General features: G+C 44.3%; 1 protein-coding gene across 1 annotated transcript in view; it reads left to right on the forward strand.

Moving 5' to 3' along the window:
- Positions 1 to 3753: 3753 nt before the first annotated feature.
- Positions 3754 to 14125, forward strand: part of ZNF407 (zinc finger protein 407) — a 456924-nt gene continuing 446552 nt past the window's right edge. Inside the window, exon 1 of the mRNA XM_006121401.5 lies at positions 3754 to 3889. The gene's annotated coding sequence lies outside the window, so the exon portion shown is untranslated. The remainder of the gene's footprint in view (positions 3890 to 14125) is intronic.

Below are 14125 nucleotides of genomic sequence, written 5' to 3' on the forward strand. Positions count from 1 at the left end.
TGTTTTTATTTACCACCTCCTTAGGTTAGAAGAGATCCCTTTGTGGATAGCAACACATGGGTTTTCCTTGTGCCAGACTTTTTTATACAATCTATCTCCCTTAAATAATAATATAAATAAACAAGTAAGCATTTTTGTTTATTTTTTCATTATATTGGTTTTGAAAGGAAAAGCACTAAGAATTCCTAAAGAATTTTCAACAATCAGTTCTCCTTGTGGTAGCATTTTGAGTTGCAGTTTATTTAATTTAAAAAAAAATAGAAACACTTTTATTGAAGGAACACTTGTTGCATGAGGCTCCTTTTAACCACTACTTGGACCAATTCCAGACTCCTTTTTAAATTATTGTATTCTTCAGAACATCAATGGCACAAACTGTGTTTTTCTTTTCTTTGGGTTCTGTTCTTTGGTATGACTATGGCTATTCTACTGAATTGCCATATCATTTTTCTTTCTCTATCTGGCCCACAGGTATTGATTTGTGTTTAAGTGCCTATCACCAAAATTTCTAAGCATTGTACAAGATTTTAAATATGCAAGGACAGAGGCAACTGCTGGGAAGAGACACAAGGGAAGGGACACAGTTGTGACTACCCCAACATACTTCTTCCTCCCCCCCCTTTCTCCTTTGAACCATTCTAACCCAGCAATTCTTAAACTGTAGGTCAGGATCCCCTGTAGTAAGACTGTGACCAATTCTCCCTCTAAATTAGGGATGGGCAAATATTAGCCCAGTCTGGATCCAGTTCTTCAGGATTAGCCCCTAGAGGGCCACCACCACCATATTTACCTTTAGCCCAAGACAGCAAGGCTTACACTTCAGACCCCTCTATTCCCCACCTAGGGGTATTGGGCTTTGGCTTTTCTCTACCCCTTGCCCAGGGCAGCAGAGCTTAAGTGGGCTCTGGCTTTAGTCCACCCTCTGGGGGTTGTGTAGTAATATTAGTTGTCAGGAAGGGATCACACTGCAATGACATGTGAGACATGTGAGAACATGTGAGAACTCCTGCACAGAACTCCTGCACAGTCCCTGGGTGTAACTGGGGACAGTTAAGCAGTGAGTAACCAAGTGGACAGGTTAACTGCATTTCTCATACTAGTATCTGCCAAAATTTTAAGCAGACATGATTTTTTAAAATGCCTGTCTGTGACATAATTGGGACAGGAATGGCTTGGCTGATATGGACCCAAATTTTCCTTTATGCACCTTTGCTAATTTGAGTTGGAGCTTGTGACTCCATACTGGATCTTCAGGTGTTAATTCCGCTCTTTGGGCTGAGACTATGCCAACTTGATCCTGCTGGACATGCTCTGGCTGAAGACCTGGCATAAAGGGAGTAGCCTAGTTTCTGATCGCTGAAGAGAAGTAGGTGCTGCTGTAGACTCCTGCTGAACCACCATTGGCACTTCACCACACATAGGCCTGCCCCATAGCAGGGATCCATGACCCACAGGCTTTGGATACCATAGAGGGAGGAGACTGGGGGAACCAAGAGATTACAAGTGACAGAGAAATGGGTAGGAAGTAATCAAAGGAGGTGGAAAACCTGAAGACTAGCTTGGTGTGTTTTAGCCAGATCCCCACCAACCTAGTGATAGGCAACCCTACCCCCAACAGAGCCCTGGGCTGGAGCCTGCTGGAGAAGGAGGCTGGGTTACCCCTATCACAGGATTGTTAGGTCTTGTTAGGGCTTCCCCATTGACCCTGGCCACTGGGCCACACAGCCCCTATATGACAGGTTGAGGGACTTTGGCTGTTAGGCCACATTATTCAAAGCCCCACAGTCATCACACAGACTTGCCTGCAGGCATATAATGACCTGTTCCCCATCTCAAAAGGGAACAGGGCATACATGACCCCCAACAGAGCTATATGGGACATATGTTCTCATTAAGTTGCCCATTATCAAGCCTCAGTACAAACTGATATATAAATACAGGCAACTGAGCATATTTTGAGGGAGTAGTTCATATCTTATCAATGTCCTGCACAAGTCTTCCTACATTACATCTCCATGGTACTCCCAGACCCTTTTAACAGGGAGGAACAGGAGATTAGGATTTTATTTAAACTACATTTTCTTGCATGACTGTCCAGGACATTATAACTGAGCTTCCAAGTCCATACAAACCATTTCTTCAAGCTTTCTAGTTCAAGTATTCTGGATTGTTAGCTATTCAGGCTTAGACTGTTAGTTTTATATTAGTAATTGAGGTAGATATCTGGAGGAATTATATTTGTAGAATTTGATTCAGAAACATATGAGCAAAATTTCAAAAATTAGTGTCAATTTTGTATATGAAAGGTGCATGGTTTCCTTTTCTTTCACTTGCGTTGGCAGTCATCATGGTATAAATGTAACTGTACAGTAAAGCTCTTGTCTGATATATATAAGTGCAGAAGAAACCTTTAGGGCAATATACTCTACACCACTTTATGCTAGTCTCCAAATCCAGCAGATAGCTGATCTGAACCGACCATCAGTGAGAATCATTGTAACCTTCTTTTAAATGTCTACATTTAGCACGTTATGTTTTCTAATTTCCTTCTTTATTAGCTCAAATTGTCTTTTCGCAATTTTAATCTGCCTGATGTTAACAGTAATCTGAAGCTAAAAGCATCTGGTATACCCTCTGCTGGCTGAATTGAACAGCAGCATTAATACAGCACCTGTTCTGGACCCTACAAAACTGATCTTACATTCTTTAGCCAAGCAAAAGTCCCAGCAAAATCAATGACAATTTTGCAAACATATGAATTGCAGAATAATTCATAACAGTATTTTCTAAATAGCTTTTTAAAAATAAAAGCAAATACTTAAGAGGCATGTTTTGTTTATACTAGATTAAAAGTTCATGCATGTCTCATTTTAATACACTTTAACAGATACATCCTGATGGCTTTAAAACTAAACAGATTTAATTTTCAAAATTCTTTATATATAGTTAAAATTTAATTCTCATCACTTTGTGCAGTACACCAGACTTTTTAATATGTTCATGTAAAAATAATCAGTTCTCTTTATTTTTATATGTCATTATTTTTACACATAACGTTTGTTATACTGACACTTCTACAAAAGCAATGGCTCCCTCTTCAAGTTGCAGAACATCAAGGAAAACTTAGGGTTCAACCCTGAAGTCACAGCAACACATACAATTCTCAAAATATTCAGTGGATGTTTAGTTTGCAGAAGATTAGGCCCTGCATCTGCAAATTAGCGATGCTAAAAATGAATCAACTAATTAAACAGTAGATTAAATTTCCATCAACTATTCAATTAGTTGATAAGGGCACTTCCAGTTTGAAATGTAGCAAGAGCCCGCCTAGCTGCTGCTGCTGCTGCATATCCAAGGCAGAAGAGTCGTGGGGCATTTCGCCTTTGAAAGGCACAAGAGCCCCTGTGGTGCTGTCTCTCACTCTGAGCATTCCCGGCAAGGGTTTGTAATTGGGATGGCTGGTTCTCCAGCTGCCACCCACCCTGCGCCCGGCAGGCCCCAGGGACACCGTGTTACTAGATTGGCTCGTCAGGGGGCGATCCAGGGCGGGACTTGAGTGACTCCGCTTCTCCGCCTGCTTCCTTATGGCCCCCCCCAACCACTTGCTCGGAAACCACCGAGCGGCGCCAAGGAGGCAGCGAGGAGACGCAGCGGCCCCCCCCGCTCTGTGCGTCCATGAGGCGGGGGGAACGCGAGTCCTCGAGGAAGCCCCGGCACGCGCCGGCTCCTCGCGCTCCTGTTCCGGCCACGTGTCACGTCACCGCACGTCTCCCCCACCCTCCTTGCGCTACGCGGCCTCGTTCTGAGAGTGACGCAGGACGGCGAATCTACGGCGCGCCACTTGTGACCAAGATCATCACAAGCGGAGGCGGACGGCTCCCCCCGGGCGGTAAGTGAAACCGAGCGAGCTGCGACCGTTTCGCCTTCTTGGGAGGCTCCCTGTCGGGGGTTGCCATTTGCAACCGTTACAGGCGCCTCCTACGGGCGCGTGGGGCACCTGTTGGGTCGAGATCGTCCCAACGCTTTCCCCCAGGCTTTTTGGGCCTCTGTGCTGCCGTCGTTTTCTTGCTTTTTGTGGGCGGGCGGCCAAGAACTCGTTTGCCAGCCAATCTATTTGCATGTCCCGCCTCCAGTGCCATTTTGCGGCGCGTGAATGGCTGAGCCGTTGAGGGCGGGAAAAACATCGCGAGCTGTGATTGGCTGTTGATCGGGGTTCTCCTTTTCCACCCCCCCCCCCCAACAAATGAAAAAATAATAAAAGCCTAACAAGAGAGCGAGGGAGTGCGCATGCGGGACGCTAAGACTGCGCGTCAGATTTGAATTGTGGCGACAGGGGGCGCACAAGCACAGACCTCTGAAGCTGGGACCCGCAGTTGCCTTGAGCGGTCTGCGGCATAGGCGGCACAGTACGCACGCGCGGGCCTGCCCTTCTTCCTCCCCTACTCGGTTGTTGGAGCAACGCGCGTGCGCAGCGGCAGCACTCGGGTGCCGTTAGTGAGGTGGTGGTCGAGCCGCTCGGATTCCGGTGGCTTTGTTTCCCAGTGTGCACTGCGGCCTAACTAGAGGTGCTGCGCAGGCGCCGCAGGGCCGCTGTCTGACAGATCTTGGCTCCGCACTCCCCGGCGCGTGGCCTGACAAGATGGGAGTGGGGCTGGCGCGGCGCGCGGGCGGCTCTGTCGGCCCGGCCGGTCGCGCGGCAGCGCGGGGGAGGGGCGCTCGGAGGCCTGTTGCTCGTGGCGGCAGCGTGGCCCCTGCTGGCCCTGGCGCTGCCGAGTGCGGCAAAGGCAGCGAGCGCCGGGAGCAGGCAGCGGAGAGACCGGCCTGCGCAATCGCTCCGCTTCGCGCCCGCTTCGTCACACCCCGCGTTTAACTGCCGCTGGGCGGACGGTCTGCGCCTGCGCCGCGCATGACAGCGCCCCCCTGGCCCGGGCCCGGGAGCGGTGTCAGGCGAACCGCCCCGCCTTCTGAAGGGACCTTTGCAGTGCGGCCTGTGAAAAGCGGGAGTCGTCAGGCGGAAATCTTACATAGCTTTAGTGTCAGCATTGCATTGTACTGCTCAACCTGCCAACAGCTGCCTGCTGCCCCGTGCCTGAGAGCTGTGCCATGCAAACCGCTGGACAAGGGCAGGCTTCAGTGATTTCTTAGTGGAAGCCATTACATTATTGTTTTCAGTCTGCCTCAATACCCAGTATATCTAAATATCTTCCCAAATGCCCTATTCATCTCTACATTTTTCTAAGTAAAAAACAACAAATGGTCTGGTAGTGCTTTATAGACTAACAAAACGTATTATGAGTTTTCGTGGGCACAGCCCACTTCTTCAGACGACTGGAGTTTTTCTAAGCTTTTTGTTAAGGCTGGGCACCCTCTCCTGAGCAGGCTTCACATGCTTTTACTCCTTACTTTTTCAGTCTCTTCTTAAAATTCTCATTGCATGAGGCCTATAAACCTTGATTTTTAGTTCAAAGTGTGGGTTGATTGGGGAGAAAGGGTAGGGTAAAAGTCTCAAAGTGTAATATTCATGGTGTGGCTTAGCATCCACATAATGTTGCTTTAATTTTTCTCCTCTTATGCCACCTTAGTTACTTTTGTAACTTAGGTTTGCAAGAGCTTAGGAACAATGTTTTTTACTATCTGTGATATATGAAACAAATTTGTGGTACCTGTGGGATAATAAATGGAAATCAAAATTGCAGGGAGTTTTGGTAGAAGGAATGATTTTGCTGGTAGTGTAAAACATTAGATGAGGCCTGTCTGGGCTTTGTCCCTTTGCAGGTAGCAGCAGCTCAATTGCTGTATATAATTAGAGCACATTGCAGGTATTCTTAGAGGTTGTCCTGAAGATGCTATAATTAGGGCCTTACTAAATTCAAGGTCCATTTTGGTGAACTTAATTGTCAGAGGATTTTAAAAATGGTAAATTTCATTATTTCATCTATTTAAATCTGAAATTTCAGTGTTGTAATTCTAGGGGCCCTGATCCAAAAAGGAGTTGTGGGGAAAGATGCAAAGTTATTGTAAGAGGGATTGTAGTGTTACCCTTCAGCATTGCTGCTGGTGTTAGCACTGCTTTCAGAAGCGGGCAGCAGTGTTCCGTCCTATTCTTCCCACCTCTGATCAGAATACATTTTGTTATGTGCACGAACTTGAAGGTGATGTGTGACATCTTCATACTGGTGCATGTAACAAAATTCATGTGGCAAGAGTGGGCCAAAGGGATTTGAGAACAGAAGGGGGTTCAGGCTTGCGGCAGAGGGTTGGAATGCAAGGATATGAGAGCTCTGGCTGGGAGTGTGGACACTGAGGTGGGACTGAAGATGAGAGGCACAGGGTTGGGACAACATGGGGTGCAGAGGTGAGTAGGGATGTTAAATTTTGAGTAATTGACTAATTGAATACAGCCGGTCTCCGACTTACGACCATCTGCACTTCCAACCAATGCGGTCCCCGAGTTACGAACGCGAGCTACGCTTATGAACAGTGCGGTCACCATGTAACTCAATGGGATCTGAGTTACGAACACTTTGAGTTACGGCCAAGCGTTTGGTATGTAACTCGTTTGTAACTTGGGGATCGGCTGTAGTTGATGCAATTTGAATCGACTATTTGATTAGTTGGTAGGGCACCTTCACCGCAGAAGCGTAGCAACAGCTCCAGCGCTGCGGGGATCACAGAGCCAGCAGGGCAGTCCCCAACTGGCCCCGTGCTCCCTATGGTGTTTGAAAACAGCAGTGCTATGTGGAGTCTGGAGTCAGCTGGGGCTTTGAAATGCTGTGGGGAGCCCAGGGTCAGGCTCCTTGTGGTATTTTAGAGCAGCAGCAACACATGGCTCCAACTGCAGGGCATGTTACAAAGCAGCAGTGCCACGTGGAGCTTGGGGTTTGGCCCCAGGATCCATGAATTGCTGCCACTTTGAAGAACCCCCTTCTTCTCCCTTCTTCTCCTCCCCCACTGCCTATTTCTGATAGAGGCATAAAGGGAGGGAAGCAACTAGTTGTTCACATCTCTAGGGGTGAGGGCGCTGGCTGCGGGTGCAGGCTGTACAATGAATTTGGATTGAGAGTTAGGGGTGATGGAGGGTACTCTGGGGCTGTTGGGAGGAGAGAGAACTCTCCCCAGCTCTCTCTCTTTGCAGTAGCACCTGTGCTAAGGGGAAAAGGCACCTCTGCTCGCCATGGCAGCTGCTACGTTCAAGAGTGTGATTATTAAGTACTTTCTTAATACTTACTAATGGGTAACAAATATTTACTAAACCATTTACTCGAGATGCTGCTGAATCCTTTAGTCTCAGCCCTGGTGCTGCCTGACATGAAGGGGATGAAATAGCTGAAAGCAGAACGAAGAACCAAAGCAGGGCATGGGGAAACGTGGGGCGGCTCAGCGTTCAGGGCAGGCCGGATGGAGGCCTTCACTGGCAGGGCCGGCTTTATGCATGTGGCTAATGCACTTTTTTGAGGCGTACAGGATTTTTCGAAATGGGGCATTTCTGTCAAAAATGCACCATCTAAACTGCTGGGTTTTTTTTTTTTTTTTTTTAAAGCCCAGTTTCCAAAAAAAGCAGCAGCCGCCATTATGCAAATGAAGTGTGGGATATTTAAATCCCAGCTTTATTTGCACTTTCTATACGTCTAATTTACATCCCTCTGCCATCAGATTGGTGTAGATTAGACGTAGCCCTGGTGAGGGGCTATTTCGAAATAGCAGCAATGGAGTGTCTACTCATGCCTTATTTTGAAATAGCTATTTCGGAATAGGCTTTATTCCTCGTAGAATGAGTTGTACAGATTTCGGAGTAGATTCTCGCATTGTTATTTCGAAATAACGGCACAGTGTAGATGCACCCTTAGACTTTTTCCTTATTTCCTTGTAAGTCCGTGCAGCTCTTCCCTGGAAAATAAGGCATTAATGAAATATTTCATTTCTTGTAATGCATCTAAATCATTATTGGTGTGAGTCAACACTATAATTTGAGAAATACAAAGTTATATTTTTCCTTAACAATTGTAACTTGAACCTTTGCATATGTGCATTTTTGTATTTCTGTATATGCTGTCCTACTTATGGCCAAATATATATATGAATTGTGGTTGTTATAGGGCAATAATTTTAAATTTTGTAGCATTTGTGTATTGAAGTTCTCAGCAGTTGTTGAATAAACTTAACTTTTCTTGCATTTAATTTTGTCATTTTATGAAAAACAAGAGCCTGCAGAAAGTGATCATTTTTTGAAGAACAAAAAGAAAAAAATCACATCCTGTTTTCTGTGGAGTTTTATCTAATAAAAGATACTACAGCTCAGCGTCTGATCTAGTTACTATTCATTTAAAAATGTGGTATTAGGACATGCACTGAAATTACATTTTGTACACTATTATATTGTGTATCTGAGAGTGCAGAAAATCCTACAGAGCTTACACAGTATGAAAAGGCACAAGTTTCAGAGCACCCGAGACCTACTTGACCCATTTGAGAACCACCTTTAGAGGGAATTTGGTGGGATGGGTTCCCCATCAATTCTGGTCTTTACATTATCTGTGGAAAGAGAGAGCCAGATATCATCATTATTTTGATTGTTTACATACCTTTTTCATGTCACCAGCTAGCTAAACAAGCACTTCAACTTTTTTTGGAATGTTCAAAACTTTAAAAGTATTCATATATTGATGAAGGCATTGTGATAAAGGCTTCATCTAAATAACATTTTTGTCATTGGAACTGCATTTTAAAATGTCACTTTCCACTGGTACAAACAGTAAAATGAACAAAATGACAATGTTTCTTGTGTAAAATATATGATAAACATATCTATCAACAATATATAAGGTTTAATTCCAAAAAGCCTAATGCAGCCTTGGAAAATCAAGTCCTTTAACCATTGAATAGAATGAGTACTGCATAGATTTTGGAAGTACAAACTTCTTTTGTGTCTGTCCCAGCGTAACTTGTTCTTGAAGTGATGAGATTCCTCCCGGGACAGCAAAAAGATGATTCATTTTCTGAGACTGTTTAGGATCTCTGCTAAGTCAACCAAACAAGAGTTGGATGCTCTTCACAAAATTTTTGGAAGTCTCAAATCACTAAGCCATACATTTTTCTGATTCTGGATCTTTACCTTATTTTCTGTGTTTTCATTTCACCTTATAGATAGAGGGAAAACTATCAGTTAAAAACACTGAACACGTTACTGGAAGAAAAAATTGGTTTTAGAACTAAGGTATGATGTAAAGTATGTAGCTATCTACTTTTTAAAACAGCACAGCACTTACAAAATATTAAGAATATGATGTTGCTATCAGTGATGTAATTTCTGGTCTGTGGAAACCACTGACTTTGTTTGCTCCACAGAGAGAAATCAGAGTGGAGAAGTGGGAAATTATTTCTTTCTTCGTGGAATTACTGAATCTGAGTCTGGCTAGTTCTATTTCTAAAAATGCCAGTTATGCTCCTGAAATTATTGAGGATTCTATAGAGCAGTGGTCCCCAACATTCGTGTGCGCCTGCCGACAACCTGGGCTGGTCCCGCCTCTGGCGCACAGGAGGCGCCAGCCCCAGGCGCGCGACACGCACTGGCGCTGGGTGCGCGGCGCTCGGGCGGCCCCAGCCCCGGGGCACATGCGGGCGCTCGGGCGTGTGGTGCTCGAGCAGCGCCGGCCCCGGGCCCACGGTGCCGGCGCCGGTGCCGGCCCCAGGCGCGTGGCTCGGGCGGCAGCGCCGGCCCCAGGCCCACGGCGCAAGGCGCTCTGGCGGCCCCAGCCCTGGGCCTAGGGCACACGCCGGCGCCGGGTGCAAGGGCATCCCAGTCCCCTGGTGTGCCCCCGGACGCGTGCCCCCGGGCGCCCGGTGCGTGAGTGGCCCCCACCTCCCGGGCGCCCGGGAGGTGTGGCCACTCACGCGCCGGGCGCCCGGGAGGTGGGGGCTACTGCTATAGAGCATGATCAGTGATGTCTGGGACATACCTATATGTTAATATCGGTTCTTATCTAGTAAAGATATAAAATCCCAACTATACATACAATATGATAGGGACAAATTTAGTTATAACTACTCAAGAGAGAGGTCTTGAAGTCATTGTAGATAGTTCTCTGAAAATATCCACTCAGTGTGCTGTGGCAGTCAAAAAAGCAAATCATGTTAGGAATCATTAAAAAAAGGATAGAAAATAAGACAGAGAATATCTTATTGCCTGTCTATACAACCCTGGTACGCCCACATCTTGAATACTGCGTATAGATATGGTCACCTCACTTATAAAAATATATATTGGCATTGGAAAAGGTTCAGAAAAGGGCAACGAAATAATTAGGGGTTTGGAATTGGTCCCATATGAAGAGAGATTAGAAAGACTTGGACTTTTCATCATAGAAAAGAGGAGACTAAGGGGGGAAATGATAGAGGTCTATAAAATCATGACTGGTGTGGAAAATGTGAATAAGGAAAAGAATTTCATTTGGTGACTCCTAGTTAATAGCAGATTTAAAACAAACGAGAAGTTTTTCTTCACAGAGCGCACGGTCGGCCAGTGGAAAGCCTTGCCGGAGGATGTTGTGAAGACCAGGACTTTAACAGGGTTCAAGAAAGAACTAGATAAATTAATGAAGGTTAGGTTCATCAATGGCTATTAGCCAGAAAGGGTAGGAATGGTGTCCATAGCCTCTGTCAGAGGCTGGCAATGGATGACAGGAGAGGGATCATGTGATGATTACTTTTTCTGTTCTCTCCCCTTGGGGCATCTGGCATTGGCCACTGTTGGAAGACAGGATACTGGGCTAGATGGACCTTTGGTCTGACCCAGTATGGCCATTCTTCTGCTTTGTTAGGATCTGTGAACTCACAGGAACAAAGGAGTGTTATAAACATTCTTGGCTTAGGGTTCTTAATGTTAAAGGGACAGCCTCATTACATGTCTGTTAGAACAGTTTAAGTTCTTACCTTGATTTTGTGTATGTATCAGGGCGGATAAAAAAAAAAATCAATGATTTAAAAAAAATGGATTTTTTTTATTTAAATGAGATTTTATTTTTTAAAAACCAATAAAATACTAATTTTTCCATTTAAAAATAAGTTATGATTAAATGCTACACTTAAACTGGCTATACCTACACTTACAGTCTCTCTAAAATGAATTAATGGCTCTAGTCTGATCAGCCTAACTGCCAGCTCTTGCTTTTTGAAAGTTCTGGGCTGTCAATTTCTGTTTCTCAATGGAAATTAAAAGTTCAAAGTAACATGTAAAGGAAGACACATGCTAGATAGGATTGTTTTTGCTCTTTGCTGTTGGTGGACCTGGGCCAAGGGTGGCAGAGTTAGTTGAGACATCGTCTAAAGACAAAGAGACAATATATATGAAAGGATGGAGGCAGTATAGAAAGGAACAGTGAAGTGGACTGTTTAGAAAAAAAAAAAAGAAGGGAAGACATTATTCAGTACACAGACAGCTTCTTATTTTTCCCCACACTTTTGCCACAGAATGACATGGCTTCTGAGTGTAAAAGAGACCCTATCTGGGAATATTTTGAAGAAATTTGTTCCCTGGATGAAAAAGGAAAATGTGTCAAGTGTAAGCAGTGCAAGAAGATGATGCAGTACACTGTACCTAGCTGCAAGATTGAAACATCATAAAGAAAACTGTGTGTTGAGAAAAACTTTAAAAAAATGAATGATCCTGTAGCACCTTAGAGACTTAGAACACCTTAGTCTCTCAGGCTATGTCTAGACTACGCTGAAGTTTCGAAAGAGGATATGCAAATTCTGATCTCACTTTCAAAAGCAGAGAGCTTTCGAAAGTGAAAGTAGTCGGGATGCGTTTTTTTTTTTTTTTGGCACCCCCCGTCCCCTTTTTCGAAAAGCTGCATAAACCTCATTCTGTACTGGGGATAGCCTGATTGTTACAGGTCGGAGCTAATTTTTTTGGGATTGAATCGAGTGCTAGCATAATGCCCTATTCAAAGATATGGTATATAGAAATTTTTTATGGGTGTTGTCTACAAGATCTGCCAGGCTTCTTTTCTGTTGTTTTCAGTTTTATTAGTATAACAATGGGATAATTTGAATTGCATTTCTATTTTTTCTGTTCAGATTTTCATTTTAAATTATTTACAACTTGGAGGATCGAAGTCAAGGGGCTAATGAATACTTAAAAAAAAGCCTTCCTTACACATGTTATGCTTCTAGTTTGGATTCATGACACAAACCCTGATGAATGTCTCCTAGTTACTCTTATTTTAGAATTTGAGTTGCCCTATTTACAACTTTTACCTAAACTGTGAAAGGATATTTTTCTTGTTTAAATGAAAAGAACTATGCTTTTTAACAGGTTACAGCCGTTATTTTGTAATAGTATAGCAGGAAATGCAATACAAGAAACGAAGAAAAAGCCTGCAGCCTAAAGTGATAGGAATATAAATGCTCAAATGTCAAACCTTTTAACTTTACATATTTGGAAGTTTTCACTTCTGGCCCTAAGCCTATTATGAACAGCAATCCATGACGTTGTGCTCTAGATGTCTATTGTGTCAGGGTAATAAACATTTTTTTTAGAAGGTAGTACGGGTTTCTCATTTTTTTCCTCAGCTAATTTGCCTAACAAACCTGAAGTTTACTTTTTGGACCGTAGGTTTTCACATACTGTGACTGTGGTCACTATTATAAAAATTGAGATCAGCGATGGGAAACTAAGTATAGTGAGTGGGTCGCATAAGTGGCTCTTCATGTTAGTGGGCTGCAACAGCCTGTGGCCCACAGGGGTTCCACCTTTGCTCTGTGTCCACTCCTCCACCTCCCTCCCAGAGCTTGAACCGCCGCGAACAGCTGATTTGTGACACTCCAGTGCTGGAAGGGAGGCAGAGGAACAGGGACTGAGAGCAAGATTCGTGGTATTCCAGAAGTGCTGGGAGGCAGGGGAAAGCTTAGGAACAGTGGGGCTCCAGTGCCCCAGTGCATAAGAGGCATGTGGGAGGAGGGGGCAAACAGTTAGTCCATGTGCCACAGGTGAAGCCCCAAAGGGTTGGGCCGCACGTTGCCCACCACTGATTAGGGATGAGAATGTTTAACTGGTAAGCATCAACTTTAATGGGAGAGGCTTACCAGTTACGATTAATCGGTGGGGGCTGGAACAGCCCCTCGGCCACTGTACGCGGGAGGCTGCTTCTGGCCCGCATGGTTTGCTGCAGATGGGAGATGCTCCAGCCTCACCCTCTCATTCACTCTGTTTAATTTAGGTTAGGTTGGACATTAGGAAAAACTTCCTTACTGTCCGGGTGGCTAAACACTGGAATAAATTGTCTAGGGAGGTTGTGGAATCTCCATCACTGGAGATATTTAAGAGCAGGTTAGACAGACATCAGGGATGATCTAGAACCCCTAATAAGTCACCCATGTGATCTACGCTCCCTGAGAGTGAGTACGGGGATTTACGGTGGTATATGACAAGCGATTGCACTACTGACTGACTGCGCGTGCAGCACTGAGTAGTGACATCATCGTCCTCACTCTCTGGCTAAGCTGGTATTACACTGGGACCCTTATCGTAGCAAGCACAAATGAACATTGTTTTCAATAAAATTCATATGTGCTTAAATTTTTTTTTAAAGAAATCATAAAATGCTATTGTCATGGAATTTTCTCATGGAACCCTTATTTTTACTTCGCATAACCCTGGGATTCCGTGGATCACTATTTGGGAAACACTGATCTAGATGGTGCTTGGTCCTGCTGTGAGGGCAAAGGACTGGATTTGATGATCTTTAGAGGTCCCTTCCAGTTCTAGGATTCTAGGATTCTATGAATTGGTTAATTAGTTAAACACAAGGTTTAACTTGTTAACTAATTAAACAGTATTTTACATCCCTACCACTGATTTAGATAGTGTAGGCTGAAAACAAACCTTCCACGGCTTATGCACATTCTTATGTGTGTGTGATTTTTTTTTTGAATATTTGACAGTTTTTTGTTTGTTTTTTCAACTGGCAAAATATAGTAGTATTGGCACTGGTTATTTAGCTTTAATTTGAGTAGCTCATATGCTCATGCAATTTAATCAGAAAAGAAGAAAAACATGGAACCAGAATTTTCTCATTTCAAGCTTTGTATTTCATAAGCTGGGCACTTGAAATGTTCTAAGAGATGA

Source organism: Pelodiscus sinensis, chromosome 2 (assembly GCF_052426305.1).
Source record: "Pelodiscus sinensis isolate ZL-2025 chromosome 2, ASM5242630v1, whole genome shotgun sequence".
NCBI lineage: Eukaryota > Metazoa > Chordata > Testudines > Trionychidae > Pelodiscus > Pelodiscus sinensis.